Source organism: Dermacentor variabilis, chromosome 9 (genome assembly GCF_050947875.1).
Source record: "Dermacentor variabilis isolate Ectoservices chromosome 9, ASM5094787v1, whole genome shotgun sequence".
NCBI classification, from domain to species: Eukaryota; Metazoa; Arthropoda; class Arachnida; order Ixodida; family Ixodidae; genus Dermacentor; species Dermacentor variabilis.
The window spans coordinates 47,615,815-47,640,726 of record NC_134576.1 but is presented as its reverse complement, the minus strand read 5'-3'; the positions used below and the strand labels follow the sequence as shown (position 1 = coordinate 47,640,726).

Sequence of the window (24,912 nt, the reverse complement as noted above, 5' to 3'; positions counted from 1 at the left end):
CACGTTGCTCCACTGTTCCTTTGGCCAGTCTAACCTGTGCATCTAGAGGTATGTCTACATACTTTTTATAGAAATCAGTACAGCACTGGCAGTTGTCAGGTCCAGCACCACTATGAAAGCCATGAGACGGCACACTACGGGGTGCAAGTATTTCATCTGTAGCTTCTACAGCTGGTACATTTAGCGTTAAGTTTAAAATTGTGCCCGGTACTGATGCAAGACCTTTCAAAGGAACTGTATCAAAGCTTTTCACAAGCGAATTATGGTCCCTAAACTTCTGAAACTGAGGATCATGTCGCCTCGGGCCAGATTTCCCAGTCTGTATTTGCCTTCCTAACCTGAAGTCTATCTCTTGTATTTCTCCTGGAACTACATTCTTCTTTGTGCCACGGTTCCATTCAGCACTCTTGTCTGTACATGCCGTGCCAGTCAAACCAAGTCTGACGGCAAACTCCATCTTCCAGAGTAGAGCCCCTGAAAAAAATTTGTTCCAATTCATACTTCATAAGAGACACTCCTTTAAAACTTTTGCGCTACTGAGACTTATCAAAGTACAAGTTACCTTTAGTTATTAGACATTGTACCATCATCTTCGACTGGACGTGGCATACACAAACAATTATCTGTACTGCATAGGGCTTACCACTAACCCCTACAGTGATAACTGTGGCAACTTAGAGACAATGGAGCACATATTATTTGAATGCCCTGCGTAACACGACGAGAGACAATTTTTTGAGCAACAAATGAACATGATTTGCCATGAACCGCTAACATTACCCAGCATCTTAGGTCCAATGCCCAGCCCTTCAAAGCAGCAGCGGGTTTTGGATTTATTGCTCAAATACCCGTCAGAAATTGGTTTATAGGAAAGCTTTAAAGAATCACCATTTCACATAGAAAAGCCTACATTTACCCGCCATTTCACCTTGTAAATATTAGTATCAGGTCCGCTTGCGCATTTCATATTTATCTTTATTCTCTTTTTTTCCCACCCTCCTCTGGAATATTTTAATCCCATTCCCCTTCCCTATACAGAGTAGCATGCCAGCGGTTGTATACGCGCCGACAAAAATCTGTTTTTCTAATAGTGTCTCTCTCTCACTTTTAGTTCACCTTGCATTTAGGCAAATGGTAGATGGTCGCATTTAAGTGCATAATTCACGCAGCAAAGCTGCATGGCTTTGTAATGCATAGGTTGGTAGCATGTAAAATAATTAGGATACCAATGTGGCTGCAAGCATGTGCTGCACCTGCCATGCAAGAGCAGTCCGCTGTGATGACACTTCCACTGGGCTGAAGGCAGACCCAAGCTTTATGTGGGGGCGCATTTAACGACTGAGACCTTTCGACTTCTCCTTTGACAAAAATGAACTTTGTGGCCATGTCCTTGTGCACAAGCAAGCAGCCTGCCTTGCCACTTTCAACATAGTTGTAGGCTTCAGTGCTTTTGATGGCATTCACTTCTTCAAGGTCGCAAGCTTTTGTCTTCAAAAGGTAGTAAATGATATTGTGTTCCTGCACAGGAGGCCAGAGCTTCATGTCTTCGATCCAGTCTTTGATTTCATGAAATTCAGGCGGATACAAGGCACCTGCACAGAATACATAGGATTGACACATAAATAAACAGCGCTCAAGCCAGTGTCCTTTAGCTCGCAGACGCAGTTATAAAAGCTTAAAGCGCTATTTCTAACAATGGCTAAATTATTAGTCTATGCTGGCATAGCACACCTGTTATCATGAGGAATGGTGGGATTCTGCACATAGCAGCACCAGATTGGCTAACAGTAGCGCAATTTAAATTTTAAGGAATGGCTGTCACAGGATTAGGATGTCACAGGTAGCTTCTGAAAGGCATTGATGAACGATACACTTTTAATGGAACTCTAAATCGCAGGTGATGCTCGGCAACTGCATGTTTTCAAAACATTTTAACTCAAAGTGGACCATTAAAAAAGGCTTTTGAAAAGTCACGGAGTGCACAAAACGAAAAGACCAGCACGAGCAAAGATGCTGTTCCAGGGGAGCAGGCCCTGTCTCTACAACGGCCCCTACTGCTCCCTCGGGAAAATCAGTGATGCTGTTTTGGAGGTAGCGCTGGAAAGCGCGAGAATGGTATAATCCGGCATGACTGATACAGCACGAGCGCCGCAGGCGCGAGAAACTGTCCGATGTCGGAAAGCGTACGCACAGGCAAGATTTTGCCGCGGGATGCATGTTGAAAAGTAGACTTTTCGTAAAGCCTTATCGTGCAACCTTTAATAATATATGGCACCAACACAGTGCCGTATATTCCTTCACAGGTTACGTGCCAAAAATGCGGAGATGTTACAGCTCACACGTGTTCTAGCATATAGCGCGCGGTTTGTAGAAACTTAATAGCGTACTTACCCGATGTATTCGCTTCTGCAGTCTGCACAGCACTCAGTGTGGCCATTGCGGACTTGCATGAGGTCTTGAAGTTTGATTGAATCGAGACAGCGAAAATGTCAGGTTGGAAAAAACGCGAAACACGCCTTCCGCCCAGCTAAACAGCGCAAGTTTCGCTTTCGCGCCGGGTCGCATCTCCCGGCGTGGCAGCCCAGGCCTGCTACTTCGTGGCGCTTGGGATAGATGGCGCGACCGGCGCTCATCAATATGGCGGCGCGCATTGACTTCGCCGTGTTCTGGTGTATATGTTCCTGCAGTTGTCATACCACACATTACTACATACAAACTATGGAACCTCACATTTAGCGATCACTGCTTGGTGATAGCGACACTAGGAACCAAGACAAAAGTGTCCAAGTTTAGTTGGAATTTGTGGAAATTAAACGATACACTGCTGGATGATGAAATATTTGTTTAAAAAGTAAAGGAAAAGATAGAGGAAATGTGTTCGGTTGAAACTACTAATTTCACAGCGCTTTGGGAGCAATTTAAAAATGAAGTAAAGATTACGGCGATTGAACGAGCTTGCGTGCTGCGCAGCATTGAAAAACAGCAAGAGAAAGAACTGAGGAGCACGTTAGATTATATGATTGCGGTTGGGAGTGCTACCCCTGAACACTTTAGCAAGGAACTACGTGACCTTAAAGGTAAACTTGAAGTGACTGATGGACTGATGAAAAGAAATATCGTGGAGCGATCGTCAGAGCACGGGCTAAAAGACTATGGCTAGGGGAAGCGCCTACTAAGCGGGCACTCGGGGAAGAAAAAAGGCAAGCAGTAAAAAAAGAGATAAAAGAAATAAGATATAAAAACTATGTGACACGGGACAAGGAACTGATAGAGAAAGCGTTTGTTGAATGCTATCAAAAACTGCTAAGCCCAAAAATAAAAGAAACAGAAGCTTTTCGAAACGATTTTTTGTCGCTCATGCTAATGCTAGGCGATGAAGTAAGACAAACGCTTGAACGCCCAAATAGTCTGAATAAAGTAAAACAGGCCATTGATGAACCAAGCACTGGCAAAGCACCTGGGCCTCGTGGACTAGGGGCTGCCATTTACAAATGCTTCAAGGACGAACTGGCACAAGCGTTATCGCGTGATAAATGAGTGCTATGAACAAAAAAAGCACCTTTATCTTTTAGAAAATGTCATGTAGTACTCATTCCAAAATCGTATGATGCCAGGAAATTGTTGGCTGTTGAGGCCTACGAGTCTATAAGTCTTACGAATGTAGACTATAAAATATTTACAAAGGTGCTAGCCAAGAGATTGCAGAGCGTTACCACACACCTCGTATTACATCACCAGACATGTGGCATCAAAGGAAGGACAGTCTACACAAATATACACACCGCTAGAACTATCCTAGAATGCTGTGACATGACTCAAGACAACATAGCTATGACACAACTTGATCTTCAGAAAGAATTTGATAGAGTTAATCATGACATACTACAGTTATTACTAGAACATTGTAATGTAGGTAGCGTTATCACTGAGGCCATCAAGATGGTGTATGAAGAATGTGCAGTTAACCTTATAATTAACAACGCCTTAAGTGAAAACATTCCAGTACTGTCAGGTATAAAACAAGGGTGCGCGTGTTCGTCTCTTCTTTTTGCACTTTATTTGGAACCCTTATGTTTAAATATTCGCATAAATAGGATGGTGCATGGTTACTCCTTTCATGCTACTGAAGTAAAGATACTGGCATATGCCGATGGCATAGCCATATTCTGCAAAGACAAGGACAGTATTAAAGAAGCTGTTAAGGAAGCTACATCATTCTCTAGTGCTAGCGGAAGTGCCATTAGCTGGGATGAATCTCTGGGCATATGGCATGGAAATTGGAGGCAAACGCCGGAGGCGTATGCAAACATGAGATGGACAAGTATTCCTGCTAAATACTTGGGGGTTCCTCTTCAGCGTTATGGAAATACTGCAGAATACTGGGCAGGACAGACAGAAAGGCTCAGGGATCAGTCTGAAAAATGGGGAGGGCATAACTTTTCTATGTTTTCCCGCGCCACAGTCTGTAATGTGTTTTTTGTTGCAAAGTGTTTTATGTACTTCAAGTGTTCAGTATGAGCAGAACTTGTGTCCAAAAATTACACAGTGTTTGCCACCTATATATGGATTTCTACCTGGGAACGCACCAGTCGGTTAAACTTGTTCCTTTCGGTGCGACACGGAGGGCTTGGTCTGTGTCATCTATTTTTGAAAAAAACAGTTTCAAGGTTTTTTTCTTTCTGAGAGACCAAAGCGATGTTTTCTTGCGTACTGTTATATACATGAGGCTGTGTAATCATATCCCGAATTATATTGTGTCATCAAATGCAGATACGCGTGGAAAACTGAGCAGTTTTTGGCGCGAAATAGTGTCCGCATATCAAGTACTGAAGCCACGGTTTTCCTTAGAATACTTGAGCGCAGTGGCGCGTAAACAATTGCACAAAGATCTAATTGATGTTTTTTTTACCAATACCGTTGTACCGCTCCATCTATCAACTAGGACCAGAACGAGACGTTTTAAAACGAGTTCGAAAAATGTCACTAAGAGCGTCATCTAAATCATTCTTTTTCCAACTGCACACGGGTATACGTTCGCTGTAAAACCGTGGCTTCAAAGCAAAGGTATCTTTGTCCCATGGGGATTACACTGCCTGATGTGTCGAAAGGAGGAAACGATAGAGCACATCTTTTAGGACTGTCACGATGCTGTTTTCCTATGGGACATCCTTAAGCGGACACTTCAGAAAGATCTGCCAGTAACACCCTTTGGTATCCGATTCTTGCCATGTGAAGATCCAGATGAAATGCCATACGACATGTGCATGTTACTGTGTTTGCATAGTGTGTGGAAAACGAGGATGGCGGTCAGAAATGCGGATGTCAACGCAAGATCGGCCATGCAAAACTTCAGTGAAAAGTGTGTGTACATACGAGATGTTCTCAAAATCCAGAGCGACCCACCGGATTGGATACCTGTTCTTGATAAGCTGGCTTCTCTGAAGCCAGCTCAGATGGTAGAGCGCTCGCTTAGCATGCGAGAGGTACTGGGATCGATACCCAGCACCTCCACAACTTTTTTTTTCTTGCCGCTATGGAGTCGCGTCTTGTTACATTGAAAGAGTGAAACAATGCGCGCCCTTTTTTACCTGCGCGAGGCATAAAAACCGGTCTTCCGCCGCTTATAGGGCTTTCGCTTTCCTTCAGCTTCGGCAGCTATTTACTGATCGGGTTTTGAGCGTATGTCTACACTGTACGTCGGGGGTGTAGCTCAGAGGTCTGGCCGCCAAAAGGAAACAGAGTCAGGTTTACAGACTACTAGTGGACCACGACCTCGACGTTTTAGCCGTGCAAGAAACCAAGGTAGACGGCGAGGAGGAGACCGGGAGCATGGTGCAAAGGTTCACGTATAACTACTATACGGTAGTGAGCCACGCCTTAGGGACTTCGGCAGGGTGTGTGCTGTTCGTGAGGAAGCTCCCTGGTCTTGTTATAGATGGTTACTTCTCCTGTACTTCTGGTCGACTTGTCTTTTGTGACTTCAGCTATTGTAATGTCCAATGGCGCGTGTTTTGCATTTATGCGCCTAATACTGTGCAAGAGAGGGCAAATTTCTTTTTGAGTTTAAAGCATCATTTACATGTGCAAAAAATGATAGCCTGTGTAGGCGACTTCAACTGCGTATTGAAAGCTGAGGATAGGTCTACGCGTCGCGTGGTTTGTGACAGAAGTAGTGATATCCTGGCGCAGATCACACACGAATTCGAATTAGAAGATATCGCAGAATGTTTTCGCGGTCACGGAGACGTAAGCTACACTCACTTTCAGGGCACAAGTCACGCACGCTTAGACCGTATCTATCTTTCATATGATTTAGTTGAAAAATGCCAGTGCTACACAGTTACGGCCATATCATATTCTGACCACTGCCTGGTAAAATGCACGGTGGGCAGGAAGAAAGAACGAAACAAGTTCGTCTGGGAACTGTGGAAATTGAATGCAGAGCTGTTACGGGATGAAACTTTTAACGAAAATGTAGTGGCTGCTCTGAATTCTTTTGGAACAGACAGTCCTACGAAATTTGGTGAGGAATGGGAGTTGCTGAAGCAAAGCATTAAATTGAAGGCAATCGAAAGAAGTAGCGTACTGCGATATGAACAAAAGGCCAGAGAAAAGGATTTAACAACATTGCTAGAAAAATTTGCGAAGCTTGAATGCATGCAACCTGGCGCCTATCAACAAGATATGCGCGCCGTTAAGAAGAAGCTCGAGGTATTCGACGAAGATCGCTTCCGAGGTGCGCTAGTGCGCGCCAGAGCAGAAAGGCTATCATGCGGGGAAACGCCAACGAAAAGAGCACTGGGGTTAGAAAAAAAGCACTCGAGACGTAAGCAGATTGAGGCTATCGAATATGAAGGGGTGGTATTAACGGATAACAATAATATAGGGCGTGCTTTCTTTGAGCATTACAAAGAACTTTTTACATTCAGGCTTGTCAACATGCACGATTTCAAGAAATTATTTTTGCAACGAATCCCACAGCTGTCGAGTGAGGTTAAAGAAACCTTAGAACGACCATTAACAGAACATGAAGTGATGAAAGCCATCGAAGACCTGAATCCTGGGAAGTCGCCAGGTCCAGACGGTCTTTGTGCCGCATGGTTCAAATCGTTCAAAAGCCACCTAGCTCCTATCTTAACAGCAGTTTTCAATGAAGCATATGAACTGAAAATACTTCCACCATCCTTTGGCCAGTCCCATACAGTACTAATACCGAAAACAGAAGAGACCGAAAAGCTCAAGCAACGTTCCTCCTACAGACCCATAGCGCTTACTAACTGTGACTACAAAATATTGATGAAGGTGTTGGCACGACGGGTCCAGTCAGTTATTCAGGAAGTAGTCGGCCCACACCAGACGTGTGGTATTCGTGGAAGAACCATTTTCACTAACATCCATAAAATGAAGTGTGTGCTGGAGTGTTGCGACGCCATGTGCGACGCAGTAGCCATCCTCCAGCTAGACTTGGAGAAGGCGTTTGATTGTGTTTCTCACGACATATTGCTTACCATCCTTGAACACGTTAATTTTGGCCACATAATCACTGAAGGGGTGACCATGGCGTACCGGAGCTGCTATACCAGACTTATAATTAATCAGATGTTGGGGGCCCCCATTAACGTGAAGCGCTCCGTTCGCCAGGGTTGTCCACTCAGTCCACTCCTGTTTTGTGTCTACATAGAAACGCTATGTCTGGCCATCATTGAAAATGAATGTATTAAGGGGTTTAGTCTTCAATCAGCAGAAGTGAAGCTACTGGCATACGCTGACGATGTGGCTGTGTGCTGTAAGGACAAACAAAGTGTATTGAATACTGTTAATATCGTCAAAAAGTTTGGTAACGTCACTAACAGCTACGTTAACTGGCAGAAATGTTTGGGGTTTTGGCATGGAAGATGGGCGTCTACACCAGACCACTTTTCGAACGTAAACTGGGTCACGACGCCAGTTAAGTACCTTGGAGCACCCCTTGATGCCTATAAGGACAGTAGCGAGTACTGGAAGGAGCGGACAAAACAACTAAAAGAAAAAGCCGACCGATGGAACGCCTGTTACTTGTCAATATTCGCGAGAGCTACAGCGTGCAACATGTTTCTCGTGACAAAGATCTGGTACGTAATGCAGGTACTACAGTGCTCTCGTATTAATGTGCAGAAACTGCACCGCGTGTTCGCTGTATTCGTGTGGGCATCAAGCTGGGAGCGATGTAGCCGAGATAATCTCTTCCGGCGCGTGAAGGATGGTGGTCTGGGGTTGGCGCACCTCTTCTTGCGTCAACTGGTGAATAGATTCTCCTTCTTTCGAGATACAAACGACCCATTTCTGCGCACGGTGATCCAAATGAGGCTGTCAAGATCACTTCCCGAATTCGTTGTAGGTACGGAAATAATGCCAGGACCAGTCCGTGGTTTCTTTCGGGAAATAGTTCAGAGTGTTTCCTTTTTGCGTGTTCGTTTTTCAAGTGCATATTTGTGGAGTGTAAAACGGAAAAAGTTATATCGTGATTTATGTGACAGTGTTTTGCTGGTACCTATGTACAGAGCCCCGTACAGTGGAGGCCCAGGCCTAGATGTATTGAAAAGGGTGAAGAAGATGCCAGTTCAACCAGCCACTAAATCCTTCTTTTTTAAATTACACACTGGTACTGTACCTGTTAAAATCTTCCTTGAACAACGTGGGTTCTACATGCCATGGGGAACCCACTGCCTTATATGTAAAAAAACAGAAAGCATAGATCACGTCTTCATCCACTGTTGGGAAGGGGTCTTTTTCTGGGACGTGCTACAAAGGACTCTAAAAAAGGAGCTACCTATAGATCCCCACGGAATCAGGTTTCTGCCAGTATATGACGACGAAGGTTTCCCGTACGACCTGATCATGCTTACGGGCCGCCACTGTTTATGGCGCGCAAGAATGTCGGGTTACCATTGTGACCCGGATGCCCGACCGGCGCGTCTATACTTTTGTGAATGCATGCAACGGTATGTCGAAGTGATCAAGATGCAACAGCCTGTTCCTGAGTGGCTGTCGAGGGTTGAACCCCTTACAGCACTAAAGGAATTTTAATCCGACAACGTCGTGCCACAGTAGCGGACGGCAGCGAATGTAAATATTACTGTTCCTTGTTCCGTTTGTGTGTTCATCCCTTTTTGCTTCTTTGGTCTTTGTTTATATCATTTAGGAATTTGTGTTGTGTTATGTCGAGGACTGGCAATAAAGAAAAAAAAAAGGGGGTGTAGCTCAGATGTTAGAGCGCTCGCTTAGCATGCGAGAGGTACTGGGATCGATACCCAGCACCTCCACAACTTTTTTTTTTCTTGCCGCTATGGAGTCGCGTTTTGTTACATTGAAAGAGTGAAACAATGCGCGCCCTTTTGTACCTGCGCGACATAAGAACCGCTCTTCCACCGCTTATAGTGCTTTCGTTTTCCTTCAGCTTCGGCAGCTATTTGCTGATCGGGTTTTGAGCGTATGTCTACACTGTCCGTCGGGGGTGTAGCTCAGATGGTAGAGCGCTCGCTTAGCATGCGAGAGGTACTGGGATCGATACCCAGCACCTCCACAACTTTTTTTTTCTTGCCGCTATGGAGTCGCGTTTTGTTACATTGAAAGAGTGAAACAATGCGCGCCCTTTTTTACCTGCGCGAGACATAAAAACCGGTCTTCCGCCGCTTATAGGGCTTTCGCTTTCCTTCAGCTTCGGCAGCTCTTTACTGATCGGGTTTTGAGCGTATGTCTACACTGTCCGTCGGGGGTGTAGCTCAGATGGTAGAGCGCTCGCTTAGCATGCGAGAGGTACTGGGATCGATACCCAGCACCTCCACAACTTTTTTTTTCTTGCCGCTATGGAGTCGCGTTTTGTTACATTGAATGAGTGAAACAATGCGCGCCCTTTTTTACCTGCACGAGGCATCAAAACCGGTCTTCCGCCGCTTATAGGGCTTTCGCTTTCCTTCAGCTTAGGCAGCTATTTACTGATCGGGTTTTGAGCGTATGTCTACACTGTCCGTCGGGGGTGTAGCTCAGATGGTAGAGCGCTCGCTTAGCATGCGAGAGGTACTGGGATCGATACCCAGCACCTCCACAACTTTTTTTTTCTTGCTGCCATGGAGTCGCGTTTGGTTACATTGAATGAGTGAAACAATGCGCGCCCTTTTTTACCTGCGCGAGACATAAAAACCGGTCTTCCGCCGCTTATAGGGCTTTCGCTTTCCTTCAGCTTCGGCAGCTCTTTACTGATCGGGTTTTGAGCGTATGTCTACACTGTCCGTCGGGGGTGTAGCTCAGATGGTAGAGCGCTCGCTTAGCATGCGAGAGGTACTGGGATCGATACCCAGCACCTCCACAACTTTTTTTTTCTTGCCGCTATGGAGTCTCGTTTTGTTACATTGAATGAGTGAAACAATGCGCGCCCTTTTTTACCTGCACGAGGCATCAAAACCGGTCTTCCGCCGCTTATAGGGCTTTCGCTTTCCTTCAGCTTAGGCAGCTATTTACTGATCGGGTTTTGAGCGTATGTCTACACTGTCCGTCGGGGGTGTAGCTCAGATGGTAGAGCGCTCGCTTAGCATGCGAGAGGTACTGGGATCGATACCCAGCACCTCCACAACTTTTTTTTTCTTGCTGCTATGGAGTCGCGTTTTGTTACATTGAATGAGTGAAACAATGCGCGCCCTTTTTTACCTGCGCGAGACATAAAAACCGGTCTTTCGCCGCTTATAGGGCTTTCGCTTTCCTTCAGCTTCGGCAGCTCTTTACTGATCGGGTTTTGAGCGTATGTCTACACTGTCCGTCGGGGGTGTAGCTCAGTGGATTCCACTTCCGGCCACCGAGCGTGACGGACGTGTATATCATGGGCTCCGTAGGGGCGGCTTCAGAGGCCCAGACGGGCCGCGGTAACAGGATTTCTGCCTCGGACAACCAGTATCAAGTTGTTTTGCCTAGTCTGCCAACAGGGCGTTTTGTTTTGAATACGGTTTTTCTACACTGTGATATCAGGGCCCGCCCATTCCTGGTGGAAGATTTTCGTGATGCGCTCGCTCAGTCATCGCTCCTCCCCGCAGGGGCGTCTGCGTCAGCAGGCGTTTGGTGTGTTGCGACACCACGTACCCGAGCACACGAGGGTAGGACCCTCCCGCGTGTAGCCGTGCGCGGCTTAGCCGTGTCCGGGGAAAGGGGGATCCTGGGGGTTGAGCAGATGCCGGGTGTTCGGACCTTTAAGGTGGGCGGTCGGCGCTGTTGCCGAACACCCATACTTTCCTATGGCAGCTCAAATCTCTGTTGTCCATGATCGGCGCCTGAAAAGATGCCGCACCGAAGTAGCATTTCAATTCTCCTTTCGAAGCAACGCTCTATCTTTCTACAAATACTATGTAGTCCACAGTGAAATCAACACGCCTTTTAGAATGCTCTCCCCATTCCTTGTAGCCAAATGCCTGAAATATAAAATCGGACCGACATACAAAGCCTCCAAAATGTCTAGCGGGGACCTCCTCCAAGAACTGCATAATAAAGATGAAGCAGATAAGCTGTCCGAACTTACCAGTATTGGCGAGGCGACAGTGACTGTTTCAGCCCACAGAACACTCAATACAAACAGGGGAGTAATATCTGAAGAAGACATTATTGGATTAAGCGACGAGGAACTGCTGGAAGGTTTCCAGGAACAAAATGTTACCAAAGTACAAAGAATAGTAATCCGCAGAAACGATCAAATCCCCACCAAACTCGTTATACTCACCTTCGGAACAAGCGTAATGCCTGCCTCGCTCGATGCAGGTTATGTTAAAGTCAATGTGAGACCATATACACCAAACCCCAGACGATGTTTCTAGTGCTAAAGGTTTGGACACGCTTCACATGCATGCCGAGGACAAACAGCTTGTGCTAAATGCAGCTCCAACGAACACCACTAGTGGGCAAAGGCCTCTCCCATACTTCTCCAACTACCCCGGTCATGTACTAATTGTGGCCATGTTGTCCCTGCAAACGTCTTAATGTCATCCGCCCACCTAACTTTCTGTTGCCCCCTGCTACGCTTCCCTTCCCTTGCAATCCAGTCCGTAACCCTTAATGACCATCGGTTATCTTCCCTCCTCATTACATGTCCGGCCCATGCCCATTTCTTTTTCTTGATTTCAACTAAGATGTCATTTACCCGCGTTTGTTGCCTCACCCAATCTGCTCTTTTCTTATCCCTTAACGTTACACCCATCATTCTTCTTTCCATAGCTCGTTGCGTCGTCCTCAATTTCAGCAGAACCCTTTTCGTAAGCCTCCAGGTTTCTGCCACATATGCGAGTACTGGTAACACACAGCTGTTATACACTTTCCTTTTGAGGGATAGTGGCAACCTGCTGTTCATGATTTGAGAATGCCTGCCAAACGCACCCCAGCCCATTCTTATTCTTCTGGTTTTTTCAGTCTCATGATCCGGATCCGTGGTCACTACCTGCCCTAAGTAGATGTATTCCCTTACCACTTCCAGTGCCTCGCTACCTATCGTAAACTGCTGTTCTCTTCCGAGACTGTTAAACATTACTTTAGTTTTCTGCAGATTAATTTTCAGACCTACCCTTCTGCTTTGCCTCTCCAGGTCAGTGAGCATGCATTGCAATTGGTCTCCTTAGTTACTAAGCAAGGCAATATCATCAGCGAATCGCAAGTTGCTAAGGTATTCTCCATCAACTTTTATCCCCAATTCTTCCCACTCCAGGTCTCTGAATACCTCCTGTAAACATGCTGTGAATAGCATTGGAGAGATCGTATCTCCCTGTCTGATGCCTTTCTTCATTGGGATTTTGTTGCTTTCTTTGTGGTGGACCGTACGGTGGCTGTGGAGCCGCTATAGATATCTTCCAGTATTTTTACATATGGCTCATCTACACCCTGATTCGGTAATGCCTCCATGACTGCTGAGGTTTCGACTGAATCAAACGCTTTCTCGTAATCAATGAAAGCTATATATAAGGGTTGGTTAGATTCCGCACATTTCTCTATCACTTGATTGATAGTGTGAATATGGTCTATTGTTGAGTAGCCTTTACGGAATCCTGCCTGGTCCTTTGGTTGACAGAAGTCTAAGGTGTTCCTGATTCTATTTGCGATTACCTTAGTAAATACTTTGTAGGCAACGGACAGTAAGCTGATCGGTATATAATTTTTCAAGTCTTTGGCGTCCCCTTTCTTATGGATTAGGATTATGTTAGCGTTCTTCCAAGATTCCGGTACGCTCGAGGTTATGAAGCATTGCGTATACAGGGTGGCCAGTTTCTCTAGAACAATCTGACCACCATCCTTCAACAAATCTGCTGTTACCTGATCCTCCCCAGCTGCCTTCCCCCTTTGCATAGTTCCTAAGGCTTTCTTTACTTCTTCTGGCGTTACCTGTGGGATTTCGAATTCCTCAAGGCTATTCTCTCTTCCACTATCGTCGTGGGTGCCACTGGTACTGTATAAATCTCTATAGAACTCCTCAGCCACTTGAACCATCTCATCCATATTAGTAACGATATTGCCGGCTTTGTCTCTTAACGCACACATCTGATTCTTGCCTATTCCTAGTTTCTTCTTCACTGTTTTTAGGCTTCCTGCGTTCCTGAGAGCCTGTTCAATTCTATCCATGGTATAGTTCCTGATGTCCGCAGTCTTACGCTTGTTGATTAGCTTAGAAAGTTCTGCCAGTTCTATTCTAGCTGTAGGGTTAGAGGCTTTCATACATTGGCGTTTCGTGATCAGATCTTTCGTCTCCTAAGATAGCTTACTGGTTTCCTGTCTAACGGCGTTACCACCGACTTCTATTGCGCACTCCTTAATGACGCCCATGAGATTGTCGTTCATTGCTTCAACACTAAGGTCCTCTTCCTGAGTTAAAGCCGAATACCTGTTCTGTAGCTTGATCCGGAATTCCTCTATTTTCCCTCTTACCGCTAACTCATTGATTGGCTTCTTGTGTACCAGTTTCTTCCGTTCCCTCCTCAAGTCTATGCTAATTCGAGTTCTTACCATCCTATGGTCACTGCAGTGTACCTTGCCGAGCACGTCTACATCTTGTATGATGCCAGGGTTCGCGCAGAATATGAAGTCGATTTCATTTCTAGTCTCACCATTCGGGCTCCTCCACGTCCACTTTCGGCTAACCCGCTTTCGGAAACAGGTATTCATTATCCGCATATTATTCTGTTCTGCAAACTCTACTAATAACTCTCGTCTGCTATTCCTAGAGCCTATGCCATATTCCCCCACTGACTTGTCTCCAGCCATCTTCTTGCCTACCCTGGCATTGAAGTCGCCCATCAGTATAGTGTATTTTGTTTTTGACTTTACCCATCGCCGATTCCACGTCTTCATAAAAGCTTTCGACTTCCTGGTCATCATGACTGCATGTAGGGGCATAGGCTTGTACCACCTTCAATTTGTACCTCTTATTAAGTTTCACAAGACCTGCCACCCTCTCGTTAATGCTATAGAATTCCTGTATGTTACCAGCTATTTCCTCATTAATTAGGAATCCGACTCCTAGTTCTCGTCTCTCCGCTAAGCCCCGGTAGCACAGTACGTGCCCGCTTTTTAGCACTGTATATGCTTCTTTTGTCCTCCTAACCTCACTGAGCCCTAATATATCCCATTTACTACCCTCTAATTCCTCCAATAACACTGCTAGACTCGCCTCACTAGATAACGTTCTAACGTTAAACGTTGCCAGGTTCAGATTCCAATGGCGGCCTGTCCGGAGCCAGGTATTCTTAGCACCCTCTGCAGCGTCACACATCTGACCGCCGCCGTGGTCAGTTGCTTCGCGGCTGCTGGGGACTGAGGGCCGGGGTTTGATTGTTGTATTTCATATAGGAGGTTGTGGCCAAGTACTGCACCAGGGTGGCCTATCCTTCTCGGGTGAGAGAGTGCGTTACCGGTTCTGGTCACCGGGATCAGGCCGCACTCCAGGCCTGTTTGTGCAATTTTCTCAACACACGGTTTTTTTTATTTTCCGGTGGAGAATTGCACGGCGCCGGGATTTGAACCACGGTCCTCTTGCACGAGAGGCGGATACTCTACCGTCCACGCAGGAGTTAAATTAAAAATTAAATTATGGGGTTTTACGTGACAAAACCACTTTCTGATTATGAGGCACGCCGTAGCGGAGGACTCCGGAAATTTCGACCACCTGGGGTTCTTTAACGTGCACCTAATTCTAAGTGCACGGGTGTTCTCGCATTTCGCCCCCATCGAAATGCGGCCGCCGTGGCCGGGAATCGATCCCGCCACCTCGTGCTCAGCAGTCTAGCACCATAGCCACTGAGCAACCACGGCGGGTCCCGCAGGAGTTGTGCGCCTCATTTCACCTACAGTGGTGCCCTATTTGATCAGTCAAGGTGGACCAATCTGAGCTCGGTTATACCGCACGAATGGCACTCGGCTAGAGAACCTGGTATTTATGACCTGCACATGTGTGGCCATATATAATTGACCATATATACCTTTTTTTTTTTGAAGGAGGGTTCCCGTACAGTGATAAAATAAAGGAAAAGACATTAAAAAGAAGAAAAAAAGAAAAAAAATCGGGGGGGAAAAAGGACAATAAGAGGTGATTTGAACTCGTGACCCTTGGGTGTTGCCCGGAAAGATAGCTCAGTCGGTTGGTTCGTCAGGCCCCAGGTTACTTTCAAGCGCCATAGCTCCTGCTCCGAGCCTCATACTTACGTGGAAAGGGACTGATGTTGGAAGTGGTTGGAAGGCATACTTTCTTGGAAAAATGGCCGCCCGAGGAGAAGAGCGAACTTGAGCGGCTTTAGAGACCAGGAAAACTGCCTTAAAATATTTAGACTTGAGGGAAAACTTCGTTAACAAACTATAACACGGAAATCAGCACTCGATTACGACGAGAGAAATTATTGAGACGTGGAAAACTATCTTGAAATAAATATGGTTTGCGAGACAAATGCTTGTAAGTATTGAACCTCTTAAACGATGAGGGGGAATAAGCGCTCACCGAGAGGGCATCGTCCGCCCGAGACCACCACCAGGCACCTTACTGAGACGGGGAGGACTCTGCGGCCGGAACAAAGCCTCCCTTCTCCGCCGGCCAAGAGGGGAAAACGCGCTTTCCGATCGCTCAAGGTTGCGCCGACCTAGTATAACTCTAGCGTCTAGGAAAAGCTTAAACAGGTGCGAGGGCGGCACGCATAGCGTGCGAAGCTAGCCGCCAGAATAACTATCTCAGGGACTGCTGCTGACGAGGGCGAAATACCTTCGTGTAATTATAATAACCCTAATAGGACTATTTTCGAAGAAAAAAGAAGGGAACGCCCAGAGGGCAATACTACGAGAGCTATGACTGATAATTGTCTGTATATATATATATATATATATATATATATTCATCTCATCTATGGGATCTAATGCGCGCGCTGTTGCTTTGTCTCTGCGTGTAGTAGTTAAGAGGGCCAGTTTAAAGGCGGAGAAGAAGGAAGGAAAGAAAAGTCTCGGAAGCAAAATTGCAGCGCCGTGGTTTTAAAGCGCACCCGTGGCAGAGAAATGGAAGGCGATATAAGCGTGTGTGGCCATGATACGCACACGACAAACTGCCTTAAAATATTTAGACTTGAGGGAAAGCTTCGTCAACAAACGATAGCACAGCAATCAGCAATCGAATATAATTATAACCCTAATAATAATTGTAAATATTCATCTCATCTATGGGATCTAATGCGCGCGCTGTTGCTTTGTCTCTGCGTGTAGTAGTTAAGAGGGCCAGTTTAAAGGCGGAGAAGGAAGGAAAGGAAAGCAAAATTGTAGCGCCGTGGTATTAAAGCGCACCCGTGGTAGAGAAACGGAAGGCGATATAAGCGTGCGTGGCCATGATACGCACACAACAAACTTCAAATGACACCTTCAAAGGCACCTTCAAATGACAATAAATATACTTACACAATGGGCTAAGAAAAATGGTTTCCGTTTCTCCACACAGAAAACAGTTACTGTTTTGTTCTCTCAGAAACGAGAGCTACACAGCGATCCAGTCCTAAAATTGAACGACACCATATTGCCGGTGAAACAAAATCATAAGTTTTTAGGAGTAAGCTTTGACACCAAACTTAATTTCTTAACTCGCATAAGAGCACTAAAGATTAAAGCAAATAAAGCTCTAAATATCCTTAAAGTTTTGTCTCATAAGCACTGGGGTTCTGACCGAACGTGCCTTTTACGTATTTACCGGTGTCTTGTGCGTAGCCTTTTTGACTACGGCTCCGTGGTTTACGGCTCAGCCAGACAGTCCTACATCAAGCGACTTGATCCAGTACATAACCTTGGACTGCGACTGGCAAGTGGCGCCTACAGAACGTCACCTGTCCAAAGTTTACATGTTGAGTGTAATGAACCCTCATTACATCAGCGCAGAGCATTACTCACTTTTTCCTACGTACTAAGAATTCAGTCGTCACCACAACACATATGCTACAATATCCTTACACAATGCAACTCACGCCTACACTATACAAATAAACCGAACATGATTAAACCGCTTGTCTTGCGATATGAGGAATATGCTCGGGATTATAAGATTCCTTGCGAAGTCCTACAGGTTGCCAGAAAGCCACAGCGTTTGCCCCCGTGGCACGATCTTGAACCGCTATGTGACTGGACATTGACACATTTAAAGGAGAAAGACACCCCACGCGAACACATCACACAAGAATTCCGTACACTTCAGGACAAATATCAAAATAACATGCAATGTTATACTGATAGCTCTAAAACCAAAGAGCACGTGGGTGGGGGGGGGGGGGTCGTAACGGAAAATTGGGAAAAAAGTATTCGATTGCCACAACACGCCTCTGTCTTCACGGCGGAAGTTATCGCTGTATGGGTTGTAAAAAACATTATCGCTGATAAACACAGAAATGCAGTCATATACACAGATTCTTTAAGCACACTACAGGTTCTACATTTTAAATCTGAGTGTGAACCCTTGTTTGGAGACATTTTAAACATGATGGTGCTTAACGAATACGGGAGGTCAATTCGTTTCTGCTGGCTCCCAAGCCATGTTGGGATACCGGGTAACGAAGCAGCTGATAGATATGCATTGATGGCAGCGCACAAAGACATTACAAACACAACACTCCCATATAAAGATAGCATCCGTGCAATTAGAAAAGCCTTAACGGTAAAATGGCAACGCGAATGGGACCGTTGTGCCGACAACAAGGTACATCTCACGAAACCCATAGTTGGCGAGTGGAAGTCATGCCATCATCAGGAGCGGTTCACCGAAGTAGTTTTATGCAGACTACGCATTGGACACACACGCCTCACACACAATTACTTACTTACGAAAGAAGACACACCAGCATGCAAGAAATGTCAAGAGGCACTAACAGTTATGCACATATTACTCACATGTACGGAGACTGAAACACACAGACCAACACTTTTGCACAAATTATATCAACTACACATACCTTTACACCCTGCTCTAATTTTAGGTGATGACCCACTAGTACCATTATGTGACGTCCGTAAATTTCTAGATGACACTGGCTTTTTACATAAAATATAGATTAACAAAGCCTTTTCCTTCATAAACTGGATTTTAAAACACCTCGTGTTTGGCGCAGCATAGCCTCAGCCGCTTTTGCGCCATTAAACCCCATTTAACTAACTAACTTATCGCTCCTGCCGGAAGTGGCAGCTCTCGAGGCCTACCGTATGAGCCATGTATGGGCCGTGACCTTCAAGGACAGCGACGCGGTGAAAAAGATTGTCAGCGTTGGAGAGCTGTAGGTCAAAAAGAGCCGGTGTCTCGTCATCGACCCCGCCAACCAGGACGCACGCCTGAAAGTGCATTGGCTGCTGCCCAGCGTTCCTGACGAGGACGTACGTCTTGCCTTCGCGCCGTTTGGAAATGTCACCGACGTCGTCCGCGAGCGCTGGCGGGTTCACGGCGTGGCTGATAAGAACTCAACAACAAGGCTGGTTACGCTGAAGTTGAAGCCGGGCGTAAAGCTCGACGACCTTCCGCATCAGGTGAGCGTCGCCGGGGAACTGGCTCTCGTGGTTGTGCCGGGCAGGGATCCTCTCTGCCTACGCTGCCGCGGCACGGGCCACATTCGTCGCGAGTGCCGTGTTCCACGGTGTGGTGCCTGCCGACGTTTCGGTCATGAAGACAGTCAGTGCTAGCGCACGTACGCTAGCGTGACCGGACCTGTGAGCAACGAGGACAACTCTGCCCTACTCATGGACAAGACGGACATGGAAGACACCTCGTCCGCGGCGGGTGAAGCAGCTGACGTCGTGGCAAAGACGGTGGTACGGCTTGAACAGGAGGAGAAACAAGTCGCTCAGGCTGTTGCCACAGGACACCAACAAGCGACTGCAGAGGGCACCGCGGCCACGCCGAATGCTGAAGAGAAAACCCCACCTGAAACGGAGGTGACGTCCTGCCTCGTTGAACCTGAAGGCATGGACACCCTTACCGGCCCAACTAGCCAAACGACGGGGAAACGGCCCCACAACCAGACCGTTAGCCGGACGGCGAAACAGGACGGCAGCGGCGGAGACGAGCCACCGCCCAAAACGCCAGGTATAAGGAGGTCGACCTTGAAGCTGCGGCCGAACATTACGGTCGATCCACGGCAGGCGGGTAAACCGCCTCCGTAATTCCGTGCTGTCTAGTTCGAGCGGAGTAGGGGGGTTGGTGAGTGCAATGGCCGTCATCCTGAGCGCTACTTCTTTAGAACCTTGCCAGGAAAGGGGGACCAAGTTGCACTTGAGTGCCCTTTCCGGGAGGTCGCGCTGCGTCTCCTTTAGAGGCATTAGACGTGTTTATCGGCGCACCTTTATGAGCACTCATCCTTGTGTAACTGTGTGATGGGCACCATTCTACCGTGTAGCCATGGCGGTTAATAATGAAGGATCGCTACGTGTAGCCACGTTAAATGTAAGAGGGCTCAGTGCAAGAAGACGGCAATGTCGGCTAAGTCGTCTCCTCCTGGATAATGACTTACATATAGTGGGAATCCAAGAAACGAAAATTGAGAGCCAAGAGGTAACCGACATAATGGTGTCCAATTTTCGTGCTCACTTTGGTGTGTGCGTTTGTCACGCTGTTGGTGGATCAGGCGGCTGCGCTATATTCCTCAGAAATAATTTTGGCATTTGTGTGCAATCAGTGTTTTCGTGTGAAACTGGGCGTCCCTTAGTGGCCGATTTTTGTCTTCGTGATGTGGATTACCGTGCTATTTGTATCTATGCGCCCAATATTGAAACGGACTGTCGATCTTTCTTTGAGCGTCTTGAAGCGTACGTAAACTGTTACAAGGTCGTAATACTGCTGGGAGATTTTAACTGTGTTTGCTATACTGAAGACCGAGCAAAATGTTCACGCGTTCGTGATAAGAATGCCGAATTTCTAAACGCAGCGGTGCATGATTATGACCTGGAAGATGTGGCTAGTGTTTTTGCCAGCGGTACACGCCCGCGATTTACCCACTTCCAGCGTGATAGCCACGCTCGATTAGATAGATTATACGTGTCAGCCGAATTAGTGCCCTTATGTTGTGAATATGCTGTGCAAGCTATAGCATACAGCGATCACTGTTTGGTAACGGCCACGTTCGGGAAAAGACAAAGCAAACACACCTTTAACATGGATCTTTGAAGAATGAATGCGCAGTTGTTACATGAACATGTTTTTGTCGATGCCGTAGTGAAGGAACTAGAAAACCTGACTTCAGCTAAGCCAGTAAGCTTTGCCATTCAATGGGAAGAATTGAAACAGAAAGTCAAAACATTGGCCATTCAAAGAAGCAGTGTCATTAGACACAAGCAGAAACAAGCAGAAACAAATCTTCGCCACCAACTACAATTTTTTATCAGCATGGAAAGTGTCAAGCCTGCTGTGTATGTTCACGAATTAAAGAAAGTGAAAACTGAAATAGAAATTATAGATACAGAAAAATACAAAGCAGCACTTGTGAGATCAAGGTCTGAGAAGTTGTGGGCGGGAGAAATTCCAACGAAACGAGCCTTATCAGGCGAGAAGAGGTACGCATGTCGGAAGGAAATCCGCCAGCTAGCTAAAGGCAATCACGTTACGTGCGACAAAAATGACATCAAGCAAGGGATCGCCGATCACTTTAAAGCCATTTTAGGTCATCCGCGGGACCTTAAAGATAGCTACGAAAAAGAATTTCTCTCGCTGATGCCAAAGCTCGATGAAGAAGTCAGGACACGGCTGGAACTGCCAATTAGCCTGAGTGAGATAGAGTGCGCAATAGACGAGTTATCCATCGGTAAAGCACCTGGGCCAGATGGCTTGGGGGCCACTTTCTATAAAACCTTCAAGTCTGCATTGGTCCGTGTTCTTCACGAAGTTATCAGCGAAGCGTATGAGCGAAAAAGATTGCCCTCGTCTTTCACAACCTCATATATCGTGCTAATTCCGAAGAGTGATGACGAGGAAAAACTTTTGTTGCCAGGGTCATATCGCCCGATAACTCTAGCCAACGTCGACTATAAAATATTCACGAAAGCTTTGGCCAAACGACTGCTAAGTGTAATTAAAATATTGGTAGGGCCGCACCAGACTTATGGCATTAAAGGCCGCAGCATCACAACAAATGTACACGTGGCTCGAAGTGAGCTTGAGTGTTGCGATGCGATTGGCGACCAAGTCGCGATGATGCAGATCAATTTGGCAAAGGCTTTCGACCTCGTCTCGCACAAGGCTTTGTTCTGCATACTGGAACATGCGAACGTTGGCAACGTCATAACAGAAGGCGTCATGATGGCCTACAGAGAATGCTCAACGCGCATTATTGTTAATGGGGAGCTCACCGATAGCTTTCCCGTGCTCTCGTCGGTGCGGCAAGGATGCCCGCTGTCACCCCTTCTATTTGCTGCTTATCTCGAACTACTCTGTTTGGCGATTGAAAATGACGAACGCATAGCAGGCTATCGGCTGCAGGCAGCGCACGTAAAAATCTTGGCATATGCCGACGATATCGCGATTTTCTGCACAACCAAAGCGAGCATTAAGGAGGCAACGACTGTCGTTGAAAAGTTTTGTGATTCAACTGGAGCCCAGATAAACTGGGATAAGAGTTGCGGCTTCTGGCATGGTAGTTGGAAAGACACGCCGGAGGCCCCTGATCGATTGAAGTGGTCGTCGTTACCAACGCAGTACTTGGGTGTGCCTCTCGGAAGTTACCGTGAACCTGAATCGTACTGGCTCGATCAAGTTTCGAATCCAAAGGAAAAGGCTGACGGGTGGAGAGGAAAGCAATTGTCAATGTTTTCTGGAGCCACTGTCAGCAACCTCTTTTAAGTGTCTAAGATATGGTACGTTATGAATGTGTTGTGTACTGCGAGGGTAAGCGTACAAAAAAATTCACAGAGTTTTCGCTATTTTCATTTGGGCGTCTACCTGGGAGAGGATGAGTCGAACGAGCTTGCGCCTCCCTGTCAAGAAATGTGGGCTTGGTCTAGCTCATTTGTTTCTGCGACAAGTTGTGTCACGTTTTGTGTTTTTACGGGATCAAAACGATCCTTTTCTCCGAACGGTGATACAGGTACGGCTGTGTAGACAAATAACAGGTGTCATTGTTTCGACTGTTCACAACATGCCAGGAGCCGTGACTGGTTACCTGCGTGAAGTGGTATGTTCATATAGGATGTTGAATGTATGTTTTTCACAGCAATAACTGTCAACTGTTACAAAGAGAAAAATATACAGAGATCTCGTGGACACGATGTTCCCTGCACCTTTGTACCGTCTTCCACACCGTGGAGGCTCAGGACAAGACGTCCTAAAGAGAGTGAAAAAAATGCCAATACGGCCGTCAGCTAAATCTTTCTTCTTCAAGTTACACACAAACACGCTTCCCGTTAAGACCTGGCTTCATGAAAAGGGTATATTCATCCCCTGGACCACCGACTGCTTATTATGTAAAAAACCGGAAACCATAGAACATGCATTCCTAGACTGCTGGGACGCCATCTTTCACTGGGATGTTCTGCAGAGAACATTGAAAAAACACTTACCCTAGACACATATGGAATACGCTTCTTACCGATTGATAACACCGAGGATGTCCCGTAAGATTTTATTATGGTCCTGAACCTCCACGCAATGTGGAAAACTAGACTGCGATTCCAAAACGAAGACATTGTTGTTCGACCCGTTCGAAAAAATTTCATTGAGAGTGTCGTTTGTGTGAGAGAGATGGGGTCAAAGCGCTGCCTGACCCACCACAATGGATCTCTGTATTTGATGAATTAGCGTTGTTGAAAAAATTTTAGTACCGTGTTGGCCAAAGTGTGGCTCACACGGTTTATCCTTTGTAAACCATGATTTAGAACGTCGAAGTCGGCAATAAAGAAAAAAAAAGGGTGTAGCTCAGATGGTAGAACGCTCGCTTAGCATGCGAGGGGTACTGGGATCGATACCCAGCACCTCCACAACTTTTTTTTCTTGCTGCTATGGAGTCGCGTTTTGTTAGATTGATAGAGTGAAAAAATGTGCGCCCCTTTGTACCTGCGCGCGACATAAAAACCGGTCTTCCGCCGCTAATAGAGCTTTCGTTTTCCTTCAGCAGCTATTCGCTGATCGGGTTATTAGCGTATGTCTACACTGTCTGTCGGGGGTGTAGCTAAGAGGGATTCTGCTTCCGGCAGCCGAGCTGTACGGACGTGTGAATCATGGGCTCCGAAGGAGCGGCTTTTGTGGCCGCTGGCCGCGGTAACAGGCTTATCGACGATGACGAGAAAGCGAGCTACCAGTTTATTTTGCCACCACTGCCCAAGGGATCATTCGTGAAAAACACTGTGTTTTTGCATGGCGATGTGCGAGCGAGGCCCTATAGGGTCGAAGACTTCTGAGATGCACTCGTCCCGACTGGATTGCTGCAGGAGGTCGTGGCCCTAGGAGCCTACCAGATCAATCACTTATGGGCAGTCACCTTCTCGAGTGACGAGGCAATGAAAAGGATGCTGGCGTTGAAAGAGCTCAACGTGAAGGGGCGTCGCTGCGTTATCGTCGACCCTCAAGACCAACAGGTACGCCTCCGCCTTCATTGGCTGCTGTATTGGGTGGCGGACGAAGATATAAAGGCAGCGCTAGCAGCCTTTGGCAAGGTCGTGGAAGTGACAAGAGAACGATGGCGTGTCAGAGGCGTAGGCGCCAAGGACTCAACGTCGCGGACCGTTCTGTTGAAGTTGAAGAGCGAAATGAAAGTCGATGACCTCCCGCACCAAATCCGAGTTGCCGGTGAAGTGGCCCTTGTCGTAGCGCCTGGACAGCCGATGCAGTGCCTACGGTGCAAGGGTGTCGGACACGTCCGTCGCGAGTGCAAGGTACCGCGTTGCGCTCGATGTCGCAGCTTTGGACACCCCGAAGATCAGTGTGTGCGCACGTACGCTGCAGCTGTTGGGCCATCAGCGAACGAGGTCGTCGCGCAGATGAGGATGGACGCTGCTGAAGCCGAGGACGCCGCCAAGGGGGCTGGTGACAAGGAGAGCGCCAGCAACGCAGAGGCGACATCGAAGGCAGCGAAAGACACAAAAGGTGTATTTGTTACCCTCGAAAAGAAAGATGGGACGACAACGGGTCCTGCAGAAGAGCGGGCGAAAAGCAAGGAAAACTGCCTTGACTTTATGAAGCCGCATGCGAGACAGAAGGTGCGAATCCGCCCCCAACCGGATACGAGCGGCAACGCTACCTTTAAGAGGCCGCTAGACGCTACCGACGGGAAAACAGCTGCAAAGAACCATGCCGACGGGCCATCTGCAAAGACATCTTTGGTGTGAAGGAGCAGCTTCAAGCCCTCTCCAAACATTCATCGGGATAGGAAGGCCGGCGACAAGCCACAGCCGTCGGCGGACCACACCAGACCACCGGACGGTCCCGGAGGC

At 46.9% G+C, this 24,912-nt stretch overlaps 6 non-coding genes across 6 annotated transcripts; all 6 read left to right on the top strand.

Moving 5' to 3' along the window:
- The first annotated feature begins 9,229 nt into the window (after nt 1-9,229).
- TRNAA-AGC (transfer RNA alanine (anticodon AGC)) lies at nt 9,230-9,302 on the top strand. The gene has a single exon. It is a non-coding gene; the product is annotated as a tRNA-Ala (tRNA).
- Nucleotides 9,303-9,489: 187 nt separating this feature from the next.
- TRNAA-AGC (transfer RNA alanine (anticodon AGC)) lies at nt 9,490-9,562 on the top strand. Its single transcript has one exon. It is a non-coding gene; the product is annotated as a tRNA-Ala (tRNA).
- Nucleotides 9,563-9,750: 188 nt separating this feature from the next.
- TRNAA-AGC (transfer RNA alanine (anticodon AGC)) lies at nt 9,751-9,823 on the top strand. Its single transcript has one exon. It is a non-coding gene; the product is annotated as a tRNA-Ala (tRNA).
- A 188-nt stretch (nt 9,824-10,011) lies between these two features.
- On the top strand, nt 10,012-10,084 carry TRNAA-AGC (transfer RNA alanine (anticodon AGC)). The gene has a single exon. It is a non-coding gene; the product is annotated as a tRNA-Ala (tRNA).
- Nucleotides 10,085-10,272: 188 nt separating this feature from the next.
- On the top strand, nt 10,273-10,345 carry TRNAA-AGC (transfer RNA alanine (anticodon AGC)). The gene has a single exon. It is a non-coding gene; the product is annotated as a tRNA-Ala (tRNA).
- A 188-nt stretch (nt 10,346-10,533) lies between these two features.
- TRNAA-AGC (transfer RNA alanine (anticodon AGC)) lies at nt 10,534-10,606 on the top strand. Its single transcript has one exon. It is a non-coding gene; the product is annotated as a tRNA-Ala (tRNA).
- The last annotated feature ends 14,306 nt before the right edge of the window (nt 10,607-24,912 follow it).